Source organism: Podarcis filfolensis (assembly GCF_964270895.1).
Source record: "Podarcis filfolensis genome assembly, chromosome: 6".
Taxonomy (NCBI): Eukaryota; Metazoa; Chordata; class Lepidosauria; order Squamata; family Lacertidae; genus Podarcis; species Podarcis filfolensis.
Window position 1 is genome coordinate 85,989,694 of NC_139609.1, and position 20,879 is coordinate 86,010,572.

Here is a 20,879-nt window from a genome sequence, read left to right on the forward strand (position 1 = left end):
TCTTTCTTTTTTGACTGGGTTTTCTATGTTTACCATTCTTCTGACAAGCAGAAGCCCAGCAGGTGGGGAGGATGTGAGTCATGGAAACGAATGTGCATTGCTAACTTAGATCTGTACATTTCATTGGGTCTCCTCTATGAGTATGACCAGCACTGGAAACAACTCCTTGTAATGGATTGCTTTGAAGTCATTTCTGCGCCGGGTAAAGTAATTTTTAGCCCCCCCCCCGGTTCCCCCTTCCCGACTTGTCCCACATTTTGCCCAACCCTACTCCTCTGGCACAGCCACAAGTAGGAGTTTAGGAAGAGCCCTGCTGGGTCAAGACAAAAAAAAAGCCTATCTAGATGCTCACAAGCTGGACCTGAGCACAATAGCTCTTTCCAGTAACTGGAATTCAGAGAGATACTGCCTTTGATAAGGGACTTTGTTCAGCTGAAGAACTAGTAGCCATTGATAGTATTGTCCTCCATGAATTTGGAAGGTATCCCTTTCCATTTCAGATTAAACTACTCAGCTTGCCCTGCTGTCTCAAACAGGACAAACTGTGGTTATTCCTAACTACGGTTTCTTCAGGCAAGCCAACTTCAAACCATTGTTTATAAAGATGGCTTGTTTCAACAAGCCCCAGTTTATCTACAGGTTCAGGGTTTGGGCAACACAAGAAACTGCAGTTAATATTCTAAAGCATAAGCTTCCAAATCCCACCCACTTCTTAGGGGAGAAAAGAGCGTGTGAGCCTGAGGGTCGCTGAAGTTTGTTCTCATAATGCTAAATCGCGATTTAGCGTTACATCCAAACGTAGCTGAATAGTGTTGCAGGAAATCTCCCCGTGTGTGTATTGTTAAAGGTGCTTGAATAATCTTCTGCAACGTATCTGGAAAGCCCCCTGTTTTCTCATATAACCTGCAGTCTGCAAAATGTGAGGCCTACGTTTGTAACTGTTACTAGGAGTGAAATCCTTTATGTGACCCAAGGGAGATGTGAAACGCAAGCTCTCTTCCATGGTATCCCAGTGTAAGTCGTGCCAGCAGCTCCAGTATAATGTTTTCCAATATTTTTTTATGATCTCATGTTTAGATTATATTTGTTCTGCTGGAAAGGTGTGAGGTCTGAGCGATTCCTCTAGGAAGGGGGTGGGGTGGGGGAGACACCAGGTTGTCCCCAAGGTTGAGGGGGGCCTGAACTCTTTGCAACAAAGATTGAGGGGGCTGAAGACACGTCAGCCCCCTAAAGTTGGCATGCCAGGCAGGGGTAGCAGGATTTAGCTACATCTGGGGCAAGGATGAGGCAAAATCAGTGTCTCCAGCTGATGTGCTAAGATCTTGGCCCAAACAATAAGATAACAGGATCTCGGTCAAGGATTGAAGAGTTTGAACCAAAGTTATTCAATTCTCCCCTCCATCAAGGTATTGTGAATCATGGACACAGAAGCAATCCAAGCTGCTCTGAGTCGTGACTTTCTGGAGTCTACAGCAGGATTCAGCTAAGTTGTTGTGTGCGCAGAATGAGGTCTGCTCGCACACCAAGACTTTCCCCTCCCCTCACACACCACCACACTCTCCCTAAATCTGCCCTGGAGAGTTTAGGGGAAACCCAGAATGAGTTCAGACATAAGACAATTGGACACTCAAGCCTGTTCAACATTCCTCTGCATATCAAAGCGTTTTGCCAGCTTAACAGGCCATTGCCTACAACTGACAAAATGACTGCCCAAGTGCTCTACACCTGCAAATTCTGTTTCCTTTGATATGCTGCAGCATGCGTGTGCTGCTGGGCTGTCAACCATCAAACACAAGGTCCTTATCAGGTCCTTCAAGGTCCAATCCCTCCAACTTAATGCAGATGATCAAACATTGGCATTTACCAGTGAGTATTGTTTTTAGAAAGCAACTCCTGGTCCTACTACCAGCTGCACGGGGGGGCTTTGACCCAGCACCCCTTTGGGAGCATAATGCTGCTACTTCGCAGGAGGGAATTACATAGGTGAGATCAAACAATATTTTCTCTGGCTAACAGAGAGACAGCTTGCTGAGTCATCTCTTCCCACCCAGAGTTATTGTCTTGTATGTGTGTCCCAACTCAATCTTATTCTCACAACAACCCTGTGAGGCAGGTTAGCCTGAGAGGATATGAGTTGCCCAAAGTCACCCACTGACCTCCCATGGGTGAGCGTCAAGGGGACAAAAACCCAGATCTATAAATCCTCATATTTATAAGAGTTTGGATTTGGATTTGATATCCTGCCTTTCACTCCCTTTAAGGAGTCTCAAAGCGGCTAACATTCTCCTTTCCCTTCCTCCCCCACAACAAACACTCTGTGAGGTGAGTGGGGCTGAGAGACTTCAAAGAAGTGTGACTGGCCCAAGGTCACCCAGCAGCTGCATGTGGAGGAGCGGAGACGCGAACCCGGTTCACCAGATTACGAGTCCACCGCTCTTAACCACTACACCACACTGGCTCTCATTTATAGTATTTTTAGTATTTATAGTCTAAATACTACACCACCCTAGGAACAAATCTCAAACTCTGAAACAGCTGTTATATAAAGTCGCCCAATAGGCATTATACTTATTAAGTGAGTGTAATGGAGGGGGGGGGTGGAAGGACAGATCGTGAAGCTGAGGCTCCAATACTTTGGCCACCTCATGAGAAGAGAAGACTCCCTGGAAAAGACCCTGATGTTGGGAAAGATGGAGGGCACAAGGAGAAGGGGACGACAGAGGATGAGATGGTTGGATAGTGTTCGCGAAGCTACCAGCATGAGTTTGACAAAACTGCGGGAGGCAGTGGAAGACAGAAGTGCCTGGCGTTCTCTGGTCCATGGGGTCACAAAGAGTCGGATACGACTAAATGACTAAACAACAAAAAAAAAATGGAGGGGGGTATAGAGAAGAACCATTTGTAGGCTTGCCATACATCCTGACATGTCCTGGTTTTCAGGTGTAAAAATAGCATTGAGGGGGGGATTTTGCTGAATTGGCAAAACATCAGGGAAACCCGGATGTAAGGCATCATGATGGAAAAAGCAGCAGAAACAGCTCCAGAAGCTCAAAAACTTTGCGGGTGTCAGGATTTTTACTTTTTGACCCTAACCATTTGGAGTTATTGGATACGGGGTGGGGCTCTCCCCCATCCAAGGAAAGTACTTTTGGACTTTGCAACAAAACCATCCAATCTGTTGCATATCAAAAAGGCATTTGTTTGTGCAATAAAGAATTCTCCCCACCCACCCGACAGAGCAAGCTTTTGCATGGAAACAACAAAACCTAACTTCACAATGCACATAATATACAAGGCTTCAAGTTGGATTAAGTGTACCCCACGGCTGAAAAACAAGCTTTTAGATTATTATTATTTTTAAGTGCATGCACACACAATACGTTAACAGTATTCGCTCCATGAACTCCAAGTTTCCACCCTCAGTCTAATCCTGCTGTCACAGCTCATGATCTCCTGTTTTATTGAACGTCGTGATAAGCACACATCATTTATCTGCCAAAGTGGCATGCCGTCTTCATAGGCCCAGGGGCGGGGTGTGGGGAGGCAGAATCGCAGTCTGACACAGCTGGGGACTGGTCTGTCCCGCTTTTTCAGGGAAACCTTATGCATGTCTACTCTGAAGGAAGTCCAATGAGGCTTACTCCTGGGTGAGCAGGGATAGGACTGTGGATTAAATCAGTTTGCCTGTGGGATGAAGCAAACAAAAGCCACATATCATGAGAACAGCAGAGAAGAGCAGGAACTCAAAAGCTAAAAGGCAAATATGGGTTAGAGACACTTCCACCTAGCGCTTGGTTTCTGGAAGTTATTGTGATTTATGAAATGAACTTGTGCTCAGATTTTAAGCCTCCTAGCCAGCCTCCATGTCCCTTCTGTACAGTATCCATCGCAGAGTTGGCATCAAACCAAGAATTTCACAATGAGGTTACAAAATAGTGGTTGAGCTTATTCCAAGCTTCTTCTTCTTTGAAACCCACCCATCCACCACCCACACAACTCTGCACCCAGCCAAATTATGCAAATAGTATAGTTTTTTGTGTGTTTTTTTTGCATAGTTTATCCTGGGGGGAGGAACAAGGAGCTACACAGGATATTGAAACCTCTTTCTTTCTGGCTTCTGACATTTCATCAGGGGCTGCCTACAAGTTTTCATGAGCATTTCATAAAATGTAAGGACTAGAAACTTGCTCTTTATACATTAAAGCTGATTGTTGCTTTTAAATCTAAGCTTTTAACTACAATAATGGAATGATAACTCTAAAACTTTTTTTTTAAAAAAAATGAACATGAAAGACAGTGAAAACACGGGTATTATAATACAGGGGTCAAGACCAGGGGGCTGAAGGAAGTCAAGAGGGATTATTTTGACATTTTGACCTGCTTGTTTAATTTAATTTCTTTTGTTTGCTTGTTCATAGGTTTATTGAAAAGTACGTCCATTGTTTCTTTGAAGAAACCAGACCTGCTTACATAAATAAATAAATGCAACAAAATAAAAAAGTAAAAGGGGACACAGAGCATCACGACAGCAGAAAAGCATCATTAGTGCAGCATATGCGCATCAATATAATAGAACTGCAAAGATGAAAGAGACTCTTGAGTGTCATCTAGCCCAACGCCCTGAGGGTCACCTCAACCAACACACACCTATTTGTACCCATAATACCTCTAAGGATGTTCCATTGCAATGGAGCATGGTCAGTAACAGCAGTGGAAGCCCTGTGCTATCCCCAAATACCTGCTGGACCTTAGAGGTGAAAAATGCTTAACAATAAAGAGCATAAATTACTACTATTATTAATAATAAGTTACATACACCATAACTGCCAAAATGGCTTCTAAGTAGGTACAAAACAGACTATGAAAAATATGTTGTTGTTGTTTAGTCGTTTAGTTGTGTCCGACTCTTCGTGACCCCATGGACCAGAGCATGCCAGGCACCCCTGTCTTCCACTGCCTCCCGCAGTTTAGTCAAACTCATGCTGGTAGCTTCGAGAACACTATCCAACCATCTCGTCCTCTGTCCCAACAGCAGGGTCTTTTCCAGGGAGTCTTCTCTTCTCATGAGGTGGCCAAAGTATTGGAGCCTCAGCTTCAGGATCTGTCCTTCCAGTGAGCTCTCAGGGCTGATTTCCTTAAGAATAGATAGGTTTGATCTTCTTGCAGTCCATGGGACTCTCCAGAGTCTCCTCCAGCACCATGATTCAAAAGCATCAATTCTTCGGCGACCAGCCTTCTTTATGGTCCAGCTCTCACTTCCATACATCACTACTGGGAAAACCATAGCTTTAACTATACGGACCTTTGTTGGCAAGGTGATGTCTCTGCTTTTTAAGATGCATGACTAGGTTTGTCCTTGATGAAAATAAAACAAATCCACTAAAACATTAAAATGCACACAGTTAAAATGTGCAGCAAAACAGGCATTTGGAGAAAAACAACATGACAAGCAAAAACAACAATTAAAACAAGAGGTTCAAGTCTGGAGATCAAGGAAAAGCTGGTCTAAACAAGTGTGTGTTCAAGAGCCGGCAGAATGCCAATATTGATGGGACCTCTCTTTTTTTTTGCAGGGTGAGATGTATTATTATTACTATTATCCAGTGCTTTTTTTCGGGGGGGGACGCAGGGGGACGCATACCGCTAAATATTTTGTGAATCTAAGTTTGGCCTCATTGAGGGGCATTATTTCAATATGAGTAGGAAAATGAGAGTACCCCTAAACTTTTTTTTTTTAGAAAAAAGCACTACTGTTATCAATAGTTCATCACAGTTTACAAAACTTCTCAACCTGACTTAGAAAATATTAAAGCAACAACTTAAACGTTTAAAATTCATAGCACAGAATAAAACATTGGAGTAATAAAAGTGTTAATCCATCAACAAGAACTTCAGATAACATGTGACTAGCAAGATTAATAAAGAATAACAACTATGACTACACCTACACAAGTAAAAAGGTGGAAATTGTTGCTCTGTGAGGGGAATAGGGATTTCCTACCAACTCTCAGCACCCTTAACAAACTATAGTTCCCAAGATCCTTTGGGGAAGCCATGGCTATTTAATGTAGTATAATAATGCTTTAAATTTATAGTTCAGGTGGGGCCTTAGTTGGCTATAACCCAACTTTTAGCACTTTCCGTTTTATAAATTAACCAGACCCTCCTAAATTCACCTAAATGAATTCTGGCTTGCTGGTTACTCCAAGTTAATTCTGTCTCTGTTTAATTCTGTCTTTGTATGTGTGTTTTCTGGGAAGGGCAGGGAGAAAAAACGTAAGTGGATCACAAGGAGGAGGAGGGTGAACCAAGGCACTTTAATATCAAAAGTTCTATAAAAACAAAACCCTGAAGTGTTTAATTTCTTTAAATGGATAGGAAGATGTTGCCAAGTTTCAAGGGCAATTAAAGCTAATGCAAGATAAGACCGCAAGGATGAAACATAATTATATGCTTTAGAAAGGCTTAGGCTCATTTTAAATGAAGTGGCCTTAGGGAGATTTTTCCTACAGAGTTTGGAAGCAGCCTCCCAAGTCTGGAGCTGGTTGCCAATAGTTACTTTTGAACATGTAAGTGTGACAGGAGGTTCCAGCAAAATGCCCTGCCAGCTCCATGGAAAGGTGCCATCAGACGTTGACAAATCATTAGGCTCTCATTTCACAGTTTTGAGATATATTTCCCCTAATCTCTTAATAGGGAACCCGTGAAATGCATAATAGATTGCATGCGCTGCTAAATTCTCCGTAGGGATGAGACACTCTTCTTCGCTGAGGTTCAGAGCCCTGAACATGCAGCAGCAAGATGCTTGCATAACTGTTCTGTATGCAATTGCTCATTCAAGGCAGCGTTACATTTTGCAAAGGTTCACGATTTCGTGAGTTTTGAAATCTGGATTTTGGCATCAACTTTAGATATTAGAATTAGGAGATTTGGCCTCAGTGTTTAAAACTGATGGCTTTTATTGGTCTATATACAACCCTGTATACAAGGTGTGACCAGAAAGTTCGGTGAATGGAAACAGAAATCAGACAGCAAGAAATATTCGAATATACAATCGGCATCAGAAACCCACGAAATGCTCACAATTGTGTATGGCGATGAAGCTGTAACTCAAAAGACAGTGTATGAGTAGTTTAAGCATTTCCGTGAAGGGCAGCAAACCATTGAAGATGACCCTCAATCTGGCAGACCGTCGACGAGCAGAACAGCGGCAAATGTCAACAGAATTCGTGAATTATGGATGCGGGATGAGCGTTTGTCCATCCGAATGATGGCGGAAGAATTGCATATCCTGCGTGAAATTGTTACTGAGGTTACTGAGTTGTCCCACCCTCCATATTCTCCCAATCTGGCCCCACCAGATTTGTTTCTTTTTCCAAAACTGAAATCTGCACTGAAAGGGCACAGATTTTCCAACATTACACACGTCCAAGAAGCTGTAATGAGGGAACTGAAAGCAGTACGAGAAGAGGACTTCTCCAGAAGTTTCCAACAGTTCTACAAACATTGTCAACTGTGCATTGTATCAAAGGGGGCCTACTTTGGAGGCCTGTAAGGTATGTATGTTCAAATATTTCTCGCTGTCCGATTTCTGTGACCGTTCACCGAACTTTCCAGTCACACCTTGTAGATAGATACCTGATCTCAGAAGGTCCCAGATAAGTGTGACTATGATTGAAGCTTAAATGAGTTATTGACGCACAGATGAAATTTATTAGAAGTCTTGCAGCGGATACTGCCACCATGGAGGCCCATCTATTAGGGAAAATGGGACACTGCCTCACCAAACTTGGTCTGCTCTTTAACAGGCTCTACCTGCCTGTCTGCTTACTTACAACTAATCCAGGGACCGGCAGCACCACTTGTCAGCTTTCTCCTTTTAGTCTTATTGTTGCCCTTGTAGAACTCTGCAGGGAGGAGGATGGGGACAAAACCAGAACAAGTAGTCTCCGCCTGTCATTGGCTCTAGCGCCACCTAATGTTAAGCTCCCTTCCCTCCGCCCTACCAGTCTCAATGGGCACCAGCGGCCACTGTACTGTCATATACTGTTACTTCATGTCTATAGCCAAATATTGGGAACAACTGTCAGATACTGTTGCATCTGAACTGCTATTATTGGGTACTCAGATGCTGATCTGAAGAACAGATGTTCATGAAATAGCCTTACAGTCACAGGATAGTCAGCATGAGATCTTGTGGAGGAGCATGTTGTGGGTGTCTGTCTGTCTCGAGAGAAAACGGAGTCCTCCTCCATTGATTGAGAAAATGAGGAAGAGGAGAACCATGTACGCCACTTTGAGCTCCTTGGAAGAGAAAGGTGGCCTACAGACACAATAAAAATAACATAATGTGACTACCGTTATGCCGTGTGCTTTGTCTGTGAGTTACCCAATATATATATTGATATAGCATGAATTAGCCCCATATTGTGCCAATCTAGACATGACTTCAGCACCCTTGTGTGAAATGACTGAAAATAGCCTCTTTGTTCACAAAGGGGGAAAGGATCCGCAACAAATGGCAGAATATTATGTAACGACCTCCTGGTGAATCCCTGTCTCTGTTTTTAGAGCTATGAAAACAAACTCGGAGACGGGACTCATTCCAGTCTCTGTAGGAACCTGACAGGTGCCATTAGCAATAAGGTCAACTGCGATAAAAGCTACGCTTTCAATACACTTGAAATAAAAAGGCAGCTCAAAATATTGGCCAAACGGAATGGCCTGCGGGGACGTTCAGCTCTGCATTTTGAGGAAACTGTGAAACAACTCCATAAAAGGACAGGCCTTGCTGAGTGAAGGTTTGCTGGGAAGTGACCACAAGAAGAGCCTTTTGGATCCGTCCAAATGGCCTATCTAGTTTAGCATCCTTTTGTCACAGTTATTGAAGTAAAAATAGCGAAAACGCAGCTAGGAAGCTCAAACCATATATATGACTGACACTCTTCTTTGGAAATTAAACCAATGTCCATCCTTTAACGTTCAAAAACTTTCCAGTGGTACCTCGGGTTACATATGCTTCAGGTTACATACACTTCAGGTTACAGACTCCGCTAACCCAGAAATAGTACCTTGGGTTAAGAACTTTGCTTCAGGATGAGAACAGAAATCGTGCTCCGGCGGTGCAGCGGGAGCCCCGATTAGCTAAAGTGGTGCTTCAGGTTAAGAACAGTTTCAGGTTAAGAACGGACCTCCAGAACGAATGAAGTACTTAACCCGAGGTACCACTGTACTTGCAGAAACTTATGGCTATAGATGCATTAAAACATAATATTTACAGTCACATTCTTCTCCAAGCATGGGCTTATAGTCTCTTCTTCTAACTTACAAACAACTGTATTTCTTCTCCTCCCAGAACTAGGCACTTAGCCTTCTGCATCTCAGTTAGGTCATGCCTTACAGCTTCTTTGAGAGATGTCCACATTTACCTTCTCCTGCAGCTTTGCTCTCTTCCTTCCAAGCAGAGAAGAAGCACTCCAACACTTGATTCAACTTAGCAGTGTTCACAGTGGATCCTGAAACACAGCCATCATCTTGCTTCGCATAAAATGGAGTCTCTCCGTCACCTTCCATGTGACCAACGTTAGCCAATCACATTAGAACTACTAGAGAACGCTCTAGAATTCAGTTACCAGCCAATCAAATTTAAACACATAGTAACGCATGCAAGTATTTTACCATTTCAGTGAATTAAATTACTATACTTAACAACAGTGACCAAGCAGATGCCTATCGGAAGCCTGCAAACAGGACCTGAGCACAAATCCAGATTGAGTTTCCTTCTGCTGATTTCAGGATGTTGATTATGCTGGTGGTGGCTTTATTGCATTCGTAGATGGACCTTCAACAAAAGTTCCCTGACATCTTTGAAAGTCAAGGACCATGTTCCAAAAGCATGCAGGCTTTCCGCACACGCACAAATAGTTGAGCAAAAATAATAATTCTACAATACTGTATTACATATGATTTCTGTCCCACATATGAATTTTAAGGCAGATGATAGGCAGTGAATAGGACATGCCCTATTCCCGTCAGATGTCCCCTGCCCCCTGCAAATGTCCCCTGTTCCCAGACACCATCATTCAGGGAAGCTATATGCACCTTCAACCTTACCTTTAATGCTTTGAGTTTGGTTGAGTTTACTGATCCCTCCTCGATTCACAAAATACACCTGTAATAGCACCACCTAGGGATATTGCACTTGTGTACAAATACCTCCCCACAATATACCGTATTTTACGCTGTATAAGATGTACTTTTTTCCTCCTAAAAAGTAAGGGGAATGTGTGTGCGTCTTATGGAGCGAATGCAGGCTGTGCAGCTATCGCTGAAGCCAGCAGAGCAAGAGGGAGAGCTGTGCAGCGCCTCTTGTTGTGATGCCTTCACAGCGATGCACGATGAGAGATGGAAGGGAGCCCTTACGGACCCCTTCTGTCCCTTATCCTGCTTCGCTGGGAACCCAGCAGACCAAGAGGCGCTGCGCAGCTCTCCCTCTTGCTCTGCAGCGCAGCGCCTCTTCAGCACAGCCCCCTTCCTTTCCCCCTCCCGCTACACTGAAGAGTGTCACTTCGTTTCGCCTGCCTCCTCCGATCCCCCCCGCAGGGACAGCGCTGCTAGGTGGCCATCAGATCCAGCTGCCCCAAAGGGGCGGACGGACTGATGGCTCCTTAGCCTGAACCTCCCTCCTCCTTCCTCTTCAACAACATTTGATTTAGAATATTTTTTCCTTATTTTCCTCCTCTAAAAACTAGGTGCGTCTTATGGTCGGGTGCATCTTATAGAGCGAAAAATATGGTAAATGTTCACTGAGGCCCAATCCTACCTTCGTTGCCACTAGCATTTACTTAGCAGTGTCATTCATCGCATGTGTCATTCATGAAAGGTGTTTTGTGCATGTATTTCATACTTGGGAATTATTTCCTGCCAGGTTTAGGCAGACTCCTGAGTTAGCCACTATTCTTATGCCAGTTGATATTTTTGCTGCTGAAGTTTCAATTCATGCTGCTCTGATTAATAGTTTAGGATACCACCTAAACTAGCTAAGATGTAGATAAATATTGGATCATATTATGTATAGTAAAGACTGATAAACCGGAATGATTCTTTAGCAGTTCAGTTAGACAATCGTCTGTTGAATTTGCAAGTCTTTGGGGATGAGATGTGCTAGACACACAGAGAGAGATTGTCTAGAAAGATAAATATAAACAAATATGAAATAAATGCTTTACTTTATTATTTCAATTTGTACACCACTTCCCCACATATATGTACCCAAAGCAGTACACAAGAGCAAAAATACGCATCATTACAATGCTAATTCATTTTGAAGCATAATATGACAATCCAAATAGACATTATAGGATTTTTCATTAATTATAAAATGAACTATCAATCATTGAAACACATGGTGGAGGGGGGGGGACTAAGTTCGCTGGCTGTGTTATTCTTATTGCTAATTGCTTCTCTTTTATAAAAATGTTGAAATGAATTTGAAAAGCTGTAGTGTGCAAGTATATTCGTGATGGGAGGCAGGCACTGCTGGCCTGAGTAGCTGCCTCTGTACTAACCCCTGGTGGGTTCCTGCAAACACACTGACTTGTAGCAAAGGAACAGTTGATTTATTGGCAAAGATAAACAGGGAAACTTTAAGCCACTTGAGGGTAGGAGCACAAAAGAATTGGGTTAAAAGTGCAACAGCCCAAGCTTCTGTATTTACCAGTTCCACAGTAGGCCTTCACAGATTCAGCATGTTTTATTTATGTAAGGAATTTTACAAGCTGCATAATATTGTGTTTATGTTTGTCCATGTGTACCTAAATTACAGAGAATATCAACAGAATTTAAAAACAAGTAGACATTACTTAATGGATAGATTGCTTCAGTGTGCTGTGCGTGGGGCTGCCTTTGAAGAGAGTTTGGAAACTACTGTCTAGTGCCACAAGGAGCGACTAGATTGTTAACTGGAACAAGATGGCATGAACATATAAAACCTATTGTTGCCCAACTTCACTGGTTGCCAAATTGTTTCTGGTAGGGGTGCCATATTTCAAAAAGTAAAAACCAGGACATCCTGGAAGTTGTTGAGCTGTCAATTCCGCCTTTGAAATCCCGGTAATGTCCAGGAAAATCCGGGCGTGTGGCAGCCCTATTTCTGGGTTCAATTCAAAGTGCTGGTTTTGATATTTAAAGAACACAAGAAGACTAGTATCCTGTTCTCGCAGAAGTCAACCACATGCCCAAGGGAAGAGCAAACACAGCATCACAATCCCGTTCCTGCATTTTCAAGAACTAGCAACTGCAATAGAGTCGCAGCTCCTATTTAAGGCCCAGCCTGAGGACAAGTGCTGCTGGAGCAACATCTGAGCTCTGCACTTACCAAGGCTCCAGCCTGAGTCTTGCCTGGAGCTGTCCAAGGTACTATTTCAGCCTTCTCTGACCTCAGTACTCCTGAGGCCTTTGCTCAAAACAGAAGAGAGGGTCATTGATCTACCTCAGAACAGAGAAGCTTCATATATGTCCATAGAGGCCCTAGCTTAAGTTTGGCAAGCAGAAACTCCTGGATCTAGTCTCCTGTGGCCACTTGTACATCACAGAAAGAACATTATTATTATTATTATTATTATTATTATTATTATTATTATTGGGGGAGGGCAAGGAGATATTATATATGCTAATTTATATGCATAGACACAACAATTTTTGATAATTTATACAGCATTGTGATCCATCTCACCATAGTGGGGAAGACTGTGACCAGTTGGCTCAGTCTGGTGTCCAGGTACTAACTGTTCATGGGGCAATTTCAAAAGGCTCCTCCTGCTGTCCCTTCTGATGGTTCATTGTCGCTAAACCAGACTTGGAATGGAGAGCCATTCAAGCAAATGGCAGTAGTGAGGAACCTCCCCATCCCTTAGCTTAATCATTCACACCAGGCCTCCCTACACCCTGTGAGGCCATTTTGACCAAGCCATGCCGGCATTTCAGGTATGGAGCAAGTAAAGACGCAGCTGGCCTGAAAGCAGAGTTTGCAGATGGTACCAATCAGCCAACACCACCTTCAGAGCTTTGCAAGCACCAGCATGGGCAAAAGAAAACAGGTCAACTGGCATCGCTGTGATGTCAGGTGATTGACAGATGCAGGGCCCCAGCAGGGCCCATCAGCAGAATCCAGTTTCCTACCCTGACCCACGGCCACTTTAGTTCCTGTCCTTCCCACTGAACAGCATTTTAGATGACCTCTGCCAGGAAGCCACTGCCAGGGCATGTAGATAATACATGAGCCTAGAAAGATACTGGAAATGATTCAGTTCAAGGCGAGTTTTTTTAAATGTTTTCTGATAGAGCGGATGAGGCCCATCTCTAAGGAAGCATCCTCAAGCAGAGCTGTGCCTGTGTTAGCGATCATACCCACTCCAGTTTGCTTGGCAACTCAAGATCTCCCCTTGCCACCCCTACACATTTTGCGCCCCTAAAAAGGGAAAGGACCCCCGGTTGGCCACTATGAGAACAGGATTCTGGACCACGTGGGCCACTAGGTAAGCTAAAGGTAAAGGATTCCTGGACAGTTAAGTCTAGTCAAAGGCAACTATGGGGTTGTGGCGCTCATCTTGCTTCAGGCTGAGGGAGCCAGTGTTTGTCCACAGACAGCTTTCCAGGTCGTGTGGCCAGCATGATAAAACTGCTTCTGGCACAATGGGACACTGTGACAGAAGCCAGAGTGCATGGAAACATTGTTTACCTTTCCGCCACGGCGGTACCTATTTATCTACTTGCACTGGCCTGCTTTCTAACTGCTAGGTTGGCAGGAGCTGGGGCAGAGCGACGGGAGCTCATCCCGTCACAGGGATTCGAACCGCTGACCTTCTGATCGGCAAGCCCAAGAGACTCAGTGGTTTAGACCACTGCCCCCATCAGGGGTGTGGCAGCAGGGCATCCCTGGAGGTAGGACATGTTCATGGTAGCTAGTAGGCTTTTATAGTGTTGTCCTCCATGGATTTGTTCAATCGTCTTTCAACACCATCCAAGTTGGTGGCCATTGCTGCCTCCCATGGGAGCGACTTTCATAGTTTAACTATGTCTGGTGTGGAGGTGTGAGCAACAATCCATATCTATCCTGTCGTTCCTTATGAAATACTGCATTTTGATGCATTTCCACCTTCGATCTCAATTGAGAAAAAGAACGACCCGGCTGCGTTTTTAAGCTGACAATGTGTTCACAGTCCCAGAATCTTCAATGACTTCACCACCCCGGTACAATCAGCCTGGAGTTTTACAGCTGCTATGATGACAGAAAAGAGCAAAGTCTCAGCGAGGTCACCCTACTTCTTTGAAGCCAACACCTCCGGTAAATATTTGAGGTGGATAACCAGGAGCCAAGGGAACAATGGAAACATTATAGTTAAGAAATCGTAGAAGTTACAAGGTTGTGATTTATGTGCTGTGGAGTAAATAAATATTCCGTTCTTATTAATGCTAATGGGAGTTAAGTGGCTAATTCTCTGCACATTCTGCTAAGGATTTACCTCCCTGCCTTTTATAGAAGGAAATAATTTATAGCCTCCTTATGTCAGAGTCTAAAAAAGGCAAAGAGCTCAGAACAAGACTATTTACTGCATTTGAAAACACACGCATGAGACCATTAAAAAATTTAATAAAAAGAACTGTTCCCTGGAAGGAAGGAAATTTTAGATGAGCAGCAAATTGAATTAATCTTTCTGAAATTCAGATTTATATCCTGCCAGGCTATCAGGTTGTGATGGTTTTTATATACAAGGTAAACATTAGGTATGTAGCCAGAGCCAGAAGGGGCTGGCGGGGCCATTGGACATGGTAGAAACTCACCTTTCGTTTTACAGCAGGTGGAGGGAAGCTTTGGCCTTCCAAATGTTGCTGAGATTCTTTCAACACCAGGCCATTGGCCATGTGTGCTGAGGCGGATGGGAGTTGCAGTTCAGCAACATCTGGAGGGCTAAAGGTTCCCCATCCATGCATTTTTGGCATTCATTCAGCCCAGAACTCAAAGTTCAAGTCTTCCCATCTCTTTTTTAAAAAAATTCAAGAAAGTGGGCAGTTCTTAAGTTTGGAGAACTCTGTAGCACAGTTACCTGCTTCACTTCAATATAGAAAAATAGGGGTGGTTGGCTTTTGATGCCCAACCCCCCCCCTCCCAAAGGACCGAGTCCGCTAAGTCCATGATTGGTCAGAGATGAATGGATGGAGAAAGGATGCAGCAAAAGCAAGGCAGAACTTTATTTTTCTGTTGCAACAGAGTTCCCTCCCCTCCTAGCAAGGAGGCAAGAGAGACCCAGAACCAAGAAGAAACATCTCTTTTTAAGGGTTTACATTTTGGTGTTGAGAAGAAGGATATCCCCTCAGTGGTGGAGCTTCATGGTCTGGCACCAGGGGGGGGGGGCAGAGAGCAAGCGGGGGCGGGGGCAGGGCTGGCACGCGTCCTGGGGGCGTGGGGGGGAGCAGCCGTGATGGCACCCTGCCAGGATTGCGCTGCCGGGGCCGGTGTGTTCCCCCCGCACTCCTCTTCCTCCGCCAGTGCATCCCCTCTACAAACAGCCAGAAATTACGTCACACATAAGGTGGGGTTACTGTGGCTCAGGCAGGCCAAGGTGTGATATTCCTGAGAATTTAGCAAGTTTTAAATAGTTCCTGACACAGTTTACACAAAATATTAGCATTGGGTAAGACAATCAGGATGGCCGTAAGGCATCCCTCAATGTAGAGCATCTGGGCAAACAATGGCAATTAATACAAAGGAGATTGATAGATATAGGACGGGAATCCCTTCAGGAACTTTCCCGGATTGCTGTCTGCCTAGTGTTCTCAGGCAAGGGGGATTAAGGAGGCAGAGGAAATATTGAGAGTCTCTAGTAGAGCCAAGATGGCTTTTGGGTTGCTCTCCCATACTATTTTAGACATGTGGTTTATATACATAGGTATGTGTGTTTACCTTGTGCAATTATCAACATTCATTCTACATTTGAGACCATATAATTCCTATAACAACTTCATTTAGCAGGGACACTTTTTAATTTTATTTTACGGCACCTTTACAAATCTGTTTTCTATGCCATTTAACCTGTTTTACTCCTTTTTCCCCCCTTGTCTGCTTTCTGAATTCTAGTTATGTCAAATTTTGCTGGTTTTTATTGCTGTTGAATTTTTGACTTGTTTTATTTTGTGTTTGAAAGCAGACCTGACAGCTTTTTTGTTAGTGAGGGGCCTGTAAATGCTGGAAGTTAAATGGAAGAAATTAAATATCTTGAAAACCAGAAAACAAATAATGATGTGCGATATCAAATACACACACACAAAGACTCCGAGGGTGGGAAAAAGGAGACGGCAGGCTCTCTCTCACTTTAAGTGCATTTTGTTGCAGTCTATTGCAATATGAATATTCCCCAGGGTGTGCAGTAAAGAAAACTAGAACGGATTGTGCTTCTATAGTTTCTTTATTATTGCATTACTATCCCTCTTACCAACCTTGCTAGCCCTAAGCCGATCTCTTGAAGTAGCTAACATTATAATAAAGAGACAATAAAATTGTGTTTAGGAAGTTCTTTTAACAATTTAAAGTGATAAACTTCAGAGGCGACTCTCACATACTTGCATAGCTCTCAGCCTTCTCAGAAATGTTCTTTAAACCCAAGTCGTGCCTAGGTACGCGGGTTTATTTGCCATGGTGTGTGCTCAGGGTCGCAGTTCTAACTTTCTTTAAAGGCACAGAAACCCCTTTCAAAGCTGAAGCTGGCAGTCGTAGGAACGCTGTGTTCACCCAATACAAGCTCCGGTCCCTGATGTGTTCTGTTTTCCATTGGTGTGCAAAAAGAATAATGTTTTCTTTTTAAAGGGGAGGGGGGAGAGAGAAGGAAGGAACAGAAAATGCCTGCGTCGCCTATTTGAGAAGATATTTACTGTCTAGTAAACCCATTTTTATAGCCATTCACTTTCAAACACTGTGAGTGACACACATGCTGTATATCAGTCATTATCTGATATTGGAAGCTTTCGCCTCAGTTCCCAGGCGCCTTTTGGAAGCTGCCAAGGAATTCAGCACGACAGAGCTTGGAACTTTATGGCTTCTCCCTGCCGCCGTCCCCCCCCCCCCCCCGCCTTTCCACAGCCTGTGCTAATAATGAAGAGGAGAGGGCAAATGTGCTTAAACATCCCTTCTCAAACTGATAGGCTCCTGGCCATTAAAGGAACAGAGCCAGCTGCAGCCTTATTCCATGCGCTTGGAACCCCGCTTTGAACAGGAAGCCAACTTCTGAAGATCTTCACACTTCCCTTATGAGATCCCTGAAGGAAAAAAATACAAGCAGACCTACACAGAGAATAACAAAAAGAGAGAAACGAAGAGAAGAGAAAAAGAGAAAGAATGCAAGATCCTCTCTCACAAGTGTATCTTAACTTTTGTCCCATACAGAAAAAGATGTGGCATCCCAGCCTCTCACATTGGGAGGTCTCCCCTTCCCTGTCTCTCACCCAGAGTCCTTCAAACTTTCCATCCCCTTCATCTGCATGCAATTCTTACCCAAATACAGTAAGAAAGAATAGAGGAGCAGGTGGCATAGGGACCCAGGACGCTTACCTTATACTGTCAGGCCATGAGTATATCTAGCCCTAAACCCTATAAATTAATAAATGATAGGATTTTGGTTATTTGGAGTATTGAAGGGAAGATTGCAGGCCAGTGGAAAAGAACAGGCTAAGTTTCCTTTTCCTCACCTGGGATAGATAGAGGCATTAACATGACAAAAGGTGTTGCTGGACCATCTGAGAGGAATCCTTTGGCCTGGCGAGACAGGCGTTGCCAAGGTGATAGGGTCTGTATTTGAACTGACATGAAAAGAGAGTTTTTGAGCAAGGGGCTCTGGGAAGAAGAAGGCAAAATAAAGACTGGGGTCCATCTTGGGCAGGTTGGCCGCAAGCTGCCTGGGAGAGATGCCTTGTACCCCAGGGCTGCCCTGCTGTGGGGGACAAGCCCCTCTTGAAATGACCATGCTGTAAGATCTGGACTCCCTCCATGCAGACCGAAGGTGTAAGTACACCTATAAACCATATTTCTTAAGAAATAAACCATGTTTCTAAAAGCGACGACAGTCTCCGCCGCATCTCAGTTCTCCAAAGGACAACAGCCCCTGGGTGAGTGCCTGGAACCCCATGGGCTCTTGCCACCGCTTGACAGAGAGAGAGGGAGAGGCACCCAGGTTCTGTAACAGTTTTGTCTACACTGACTGGCTGTGACTGTCCAGGCCTTCAAGTAGGGATCTCTCCCTGTTGTACCTGGAGATAATGGGGACTGAAACTGAGACTGTTGGGATACTGCCAGGGAGAGAGGGGCAGCAGGCAGGTGCCCAGCTGGCTCCGGACGATCACCGCTCTCCCGTGGAACAGCATCAGTCAATTAGCGACACGAGCCTCAGGTACGTTCCGAGACCCGTGCATACTCTGTCAGCAGAGTGTATAAATCATCCACAACGGAAGATGCAGACAGAGTTGTGCAAACATTTTTACAGCATTTATTCAGCGTGTTCAGGAACAAAGAAAAACATGACTGCTTGCCTTCATGTCCAGCAAAACAGCCTTAATACAAAAGCAACATACAACGGAAGTTCCCAGTGAGAAAACAGGCATGTGATACACAACAGTCATGCCTGACCCTGTTAAGGTGGAATAGAACTATATCCTAACAGAGACATCCTGCAGTGCGAATCATCACCATCAACAATAGCAGAAGGACACAAGAAGAGCCTTCCTGAGTAATGCCAAAGGTCCATTAGTCCAGCATCCTGTTCTCATAGTGGCCAATTGGTAGAGCATGAGACTCTTAATCTCAGGACCATGGGTTCAAGCCCCACATTGGGCAAAAGTTTCCTGCATTGCAGGGGTTGGAGTAGATGACCCTCGTAGTCCCTTCCAATTCTACAATTCTATGCATCAGATGCCTATGGGAAGCCTGCCTCGAGAACCTAAGTACAACAGAATCCTCCCAGACTTACTTCTGAGCAAACATGCATGAAATTGCAGTGTGTGACAACGATGCTACATGCATTTGCTTGGGAGTAAACCCCACTGCACTTGTTGGTAATTACTCCTGAGTAAGCATGCATAGGACTGGACTGCCAACGCGCATGGCAAAATACATCTGCCCAATCATGAGTTGCACGTCCAGGCACAACCCTTCCCTAGAAACATCTCTGGACACACCTTAAATGGGCAGCCCATGCCCAAGAGGACATAAACAAATATTGGTGAACCACGTGAGCATCTTATTGAGATGGTGGACAGCTGAAGAAAGAAATCACTTAGCTGTCAAAGAGATAGTCAGCTGCCCCGGTTTGTTTTTCCTGGCCTCCTGTGAATAGGATCACGCCTGCACAGATCACTTTTACATTCTCTGCTTCTCCTCAGAGAGAATACCTTGTATTTTAAAGTCATTTAGCTGCACTGATAATTTTTATTCTTTGCACCAGGCAGCTAGCCAAGGAAAATGTTTGTGTTGTTTTAAAAACTGAAAAAGGATATCACTGTGGGAAACTTAAAATGTACAGATTACTTCGGTAAGCAAATCTGGGGGAAAGAAAGTTGTGATAATGCTCCGTGTTATTTTACTCACCCGCCCACACCCAGCATAATGCTTTGTACATGTAAAAGCACTTAAAAGCCTCTTTCTTTTGTGCATCAAAGCAGTGATATGATATTAACTGGCTCTGCACTGCATTTTGCCAGTGACAGATATTATGAAGCTAAGCATCAGCTGTTATCATTGTTCCTGGCAGGGTGGGGAGGGTTTGAAGTGCAGGGTGAGGAATAAGAAAATATTGTCCTGTGCCTCTATGGTTAAATGTTACTGCCAATACTGTGAGGAAGAATCCAAACTGTGGAGAGGAAACTGGCTGGTTGGCTGCTGTTGGAAGACGAATGCTGGGCTAGATAAATCTTTTCTCTGATCCCAAAAAGCAGTTAATATGTTCTTACATTAAAACCAGAATTGAATAGGACACAGGCTTTGGCTGGAAGAAGGCACTTTTTTTCCAGGGTGTTGAACGCAGTTTGAAAGAAGAACCATGACATGTGTTGTTCTGCATATTCATCCCATTTTTGTGGTGGTGAACTGCTTTGGCATGATTTTACACGTTTTCAAAAAACTTGTTTGACCAGTGGCAAGAGCAGGACAAGAGAAATTCATGTGCGCACACAATGTCTCTTTGAAACTATTGGCTGCGTTTGGATATCACAAAAAGCTGTTGCAGCTTTCCCTGAACTGGTGCCTTCCAGCTGCTGTGGACTACAACTCACATGGCCTCTGACCATTGAGCATGCTGGCTGGGGCAGATGGGAATTGTAGTCCAAGATAGGAGCGTCTCCACCCCCATCATTCTGCCCAGACGCTGAGATCCAGCGCCGAGGGCCTTCTGGCGGTTCCCTCATTGCGAGAAGCAAAGCTACAGGGAACCAGGCAGAGAGCCTTCTCGGTAGTGGCGCCCGCCCTGTGGAACGCCCTCCCATCAGATGTCAAAGAGATAAACAACTACCTGACATTCAGAAGACAGAAGACATCTTAAGGTTCAGGGAAGTTTTTAATGTGTGACATCTTAGTGTATTTTTGGTCTTTGTGGAAGCCGCCCAGAGTGGCTGGGGAAACCCAGCCAAATGGGCAGGATACAAATAAAAAATTATTATTATTATTATTATTATTCGGAAGATGTGACAGACACCCTCACTGAAGATGGCCGCTGGGTAACATGACTGATGTTATGGGTGTGTTAATAGATACCGTATTTTTTGAACCATAACACTCACTTTTTTCCTCCTAGAAAGTAAGGGGAAATGTCTGTGCATGTTATGGAGGGAATGCCTACGGG

At 44.2% G+C, this 20,879-nt stretch overlaps 1 long non-coding RNA gene across 1 annotated transcript; it reads right to left on the reverse strand.

Annotated features, from left to right (window-relative positions):
* Positions 1 to 3,443: 3,443 nt before the first annotated feature.
* LOC310764928 lies at positions 3,444 to 9,588 on the reverse strand. The gene is made up of 2 exons (XR_014549366.1): positions 9,429 to 9,588; positions 3,444 to 3,684 (listed from the first exon to the last, which is right to left on the reverse strand). It is a non-coding gene; the product is annotated as an uncharacterized lncRNA (long non-coding RNA).
* Between the last annotated feature and the right edge of the window lie 11,291 nt (positions 9,589 to 20,879).